This window comes from Aulostomus chinensis, chromosome 3, assembly GCF_037954235.1.
Source record: "Aulostomus chinensis isolate RoL2024-O1b breed Wild chromosome 3, RoL_Achi_v1.0, whole genome shotgun sequence".
Classification (NCBI taxonomy): domain Eukaryota; kingdom Metazoa; phylum Chordata; class Actinopteri; order Syngnathiformes; family Aulostomidae; genus Aulostomus; species Aulostomus chinensis.
Window position 1 is genome coordinate 4,243,880 of NC_141322.1, and position 4,161 is coordinate 4,248,040.

The window sequence follows — 4,161 nt, forward strand, 5'->3', positions numbered from 1 at the left end:
CCTCAGAGAAAGCCTAATTTTCATCCAGTTCCCAATTGGCAGCACTGCAATTTAATCTCAAGGACTATTTAATCAGGAGTGGGCATTTTAGAGGAAATACAAACAGTGCTCTGCTGATACCTCGGCAGATTTGTTGGTACAAGTTCAAAATTGCATGTGAGATAAACTGTACTGACCAATGCTATGTGCCAGATGTACACATCACCACTTTATTACATGTAAACTGTGTTACAACGCTGTCAGACAGGACAGACTTCCTGTTCACTGCTCATGTTTGAAGGGTTGCACCAGTTTGATGTAGGTTTAGAAGACAGCTGGTGTAAAGGTATCGCTGGCTATCATAGGATATTGCAGTCTGAGCCTTTGGTGTAGTGTGCCAGAGGTTGTAGGCAATAATTATCACATTTTCCTGTCCCCCTTTTTAGTCTCTGTCACTGATGAAACCAACCGTTGTTTTTTTAACGTTAGAACCCAAACGTCAGGGTATTTTCACCCACACAATTCTTGTCACGTCATTTTCTAGGCTCCTCCATGATACCTTTGTTTCATTTGTGACACTGCATGTTGGGAAATTAAAGAAGAGTACTTCAATTTGGCATCTAGTGTTGTACTTTAATATAATTTGATGAACACTATATTTTTTTAGGAATATCATATCAGGTAAAATATACCTGACATTAGTGATGGTGTTACTGATCTTAACATTAGTGTTCAAGGGCTAATCACTCCAGTGTGGAGCTGCCTGTAGCCTCAGAGCATCCATCCATCCATTTTCTACTGCTTATCCTGTTGCCACTTATCCTGTTAGGGTTAGGGTTTAGGGTTAAGGTTAGTGGTCGTCCGAAGGCCAGTCCATGGCAGGGCCAACACATATAGACCATTGGCTCTCCCGGCCACGCCTACGGTCAATTTAGAGTCTGGATTAACCTGGTCCCTCTTGATGTCTTTGGACTGTGGAGGAAGCTGGAGTACCAGAGAGAACCCAGCAGGAACAGGGAGAACATGGAGACTCACCCAGAAAGACCCTGTGATCCAGCTGGGACTCCACCCACAACCTTCTTGCTGGGGGGCCACAGTGCTGACCACTGTACCATCAGTTGAGGGGGAAAGAGCAGGAGGGCAGGGCAGAGACAAAGGCAGATAATGGAGGAAGACAGAGGGACAGAAGGAAAGAGAGGGAGAGAGATAAAGAGAGCGAGAAAGGAGGAGAGACTGTTGGACAGACGAAGACTGAGCAGGTGGAGCTACGGGTGGCCGCTTGAGCCTCTTCAGGTCTGTAGCCTCCTCCAGCAGCACCCAGGATCTGGGATGAGGGGAGAAGAGGAGGAGGCATCAGAGTAACACCTGAGCATCAGTCTGATTCTGATCATCCTGCTAATTTTTTCATCTCCTGGTTCTTATAGTTTTATTTAGACAATTGTTTCATTTTCTTTTTAAACCCTAGTAAAAATTTGGATGAGATGTTGAAGTTTTGGCACAGTGACAACTCAAAAGGCCTGAAGGTGATGAGATGATGAGGAAGCCAGACAGACACCAGTTCCATTATGCTGTTTTCATCTGATCTTTTAATATGGAAAGGTTCAACGGCGTTGACCACAGCCCAGGGAGACGCTGTGTTGTCATCTCTCTCACTCACTCTGTTTCCTGGCTCAGGAGACTGTTGCCTGGCTTCCTCCAACATCCAATTTGCTCTGGCATGGCGATGCAGACAGGTGAGCTCTACTAATGAGGCTGATTGTGCTGTTTGCCAGGCAGAGAAATCACACTGTGGACAGAATCATCCACACTCCAGGAAAGCTCTGGAAACATCCCGCTGAAAGCACTGTCTCCCTTAATTGCTGGGTTTGCTGATTCTGTGTGTTCATGTCAATGCTAGGGGACAGGCATATCTGATAAAAACCCTGCCTCAGCTCTGCTCCAGGACGCAAGGTTTGTGGTGTGCTGAAGGCTTAATTATAAGAATGCTGCATGTAAAAGCAGTGCGAGGCCTAATGTTTTGCTCTGGGAGGGAAACACGTGAAAAGCAGGGAAATCATCGCTCACCATTTCGGATGCACACTCTTTGATGAAGAATCTCAGAAGAGCCGTAATGATCCTCACAAATTAATGCTGGGTAAATTTGTTTAATTAGAGTTTTGTCGTAATTACGGGCTGGAATGCATCATTGACTATGGGGTGATTTTTTAATTTTTTTTTTTAAGTTCATCAGGGACAGGCTGCGCTTGGCTTGTGTTTCAGGGCTCTAGGCTGTTCTCCAAACACTGTGTATCCTGCAGCTCCAAATATTATTCACAGCTGACTTGGCTGCATTCAGGGTAAAATCCTTCCCATGTGATGCCAAAAGTGTTCTCGCCGACTCTCTTTATCGCTCTTTCTTCTCCCCTTTGCTTCTTGGTCTTTGCAGTTTGCTATTGGAAAGGCCATGTCGTGTGATTTGAAACCACATGAGTTGCCCCTCAGGTTTAAGCAGCCAATCTAATCCTTGTAATCATGGTTTGTACTCAAAAGCCTTTTCCCCCAGTGGCTGGAGGAAAGGTAGTGGGGGGTGGGGGGGTCGAGGCAGAGAGAACATGCTCCATCCTGCTGTGGAGCTGTGACCCGTGCAGCATTCAATACACCGCTTTATTTCTCCACCTTTTAAGAGATATGTGCTGAGAGAGTAAAAGTGACAGATAATGTTTCCAGCTTGTTCTAGGATATGCATGCAACCAATACAGAATGACAGGTGCATTTCCCAAAAAGAGAGACCATAATGTTTTTCTATTTAGCACTTGACAGTTTGCCTTCATCATAACACAAGCTTAAGGGCTTCCAAGACAGCATGATTATCGCCGGCCCTGAGCGCCTCTCTGCCCAGGAATTGAATTCCTTCATGGGGAGACGAAAGCTGTTAAAGGGCGCTGCCTGAAAGAATGCAGACAAATCAGCATACTAAGTGAATTTTATATGTGCCATTTCTCTGACCCCCATCTCTGCATTGAGAGCGAAAAACGCTCTGGATTTTTTTTTGTCAGGTGCGACCTCACTTAACTCAACTGGTCAGAAGTTTATGCATTTGTAAACGCCAGCCCATATAGTGTTTACTGAAATGGTGCGATCTCCGCCCACAGTCTGAAATATTTAGGTGCCCTTCAGGATTTCATTATCGCTGTATTCTACTTTGATGTAGCCTCACCTTAACCCCATTTTAACTGACACTCAATATGTTCCACGGATGGATTAGAGAGGCTTTGGGAACTCATTATACGCAGGAATACATTTCTGTCAACCCATTGCAATTGGAAGACTATATTTATGTATTTTTTTTACATTCAGTGGTTTTGAACGCGTCTTTCCCTCAGGGACAAAATGATGAGGGTCACTCGGCTTTATACAAGGTTTCACATGTTTGTCATGTCTGTGGATTTTTCAGGATGAGTCTCGATTATGTGCATCGACCGTAGCTAAAGGATGGATTTAGCATAGCTGAGTGAAAAAATGTGGAGGCTAACACTATGGAGGGAAAAAAAAAAAACGCCTTCCGAGTCTGGAATGCCAGGATTGGATGGCGGTAAGTGAGGAGAACGCTCCAGAACAGATATGATGCTCACACCCAATTGTCAAGTTATGTACAGCACAGCAAATTTTTCAGCCAGGCAACTCGTATCCAAACCAAATATTTGTTTTTAACCTGATGAATATATTTCAGCGTAAAGCTGACCAACATCAGCACACTTTGAAGGGTGGTTGGTACAAGATGTTCCAGGTTGTTTTGAATGAAGTCAGCAACTCCTACAAGCAAGGCTGAAGCTATCCAACGTTTGGCTAAAGTTAGGTCTTTTTGACCCGAACCCGCCTTCTACATGAACACAAGGACCATAGTGTCAGAGGCTTTGTGGTGACTTGGAGGCAAGTTGACCCAAACACAGGGAATCAGCAGCAGGTAAGGAACGTGGAATTTATTGAAGAACAAATCTTGAGACTGGAACAAAATAACGATCTACTGAAAAATTAAGTTAAGGCATTTTGAAGCCACAGAGGGAGACACAACTGGCATCCAGAGCAGGCCATCAAAACAGGGACATAAACTGCAACAGTGAGTTAAATAAAGACACCACAAGAAACGGGTGGGAGAATACAAGGGCGAGAAGGAGCTGATTGGCTGAGAAATAGTAGTGGATG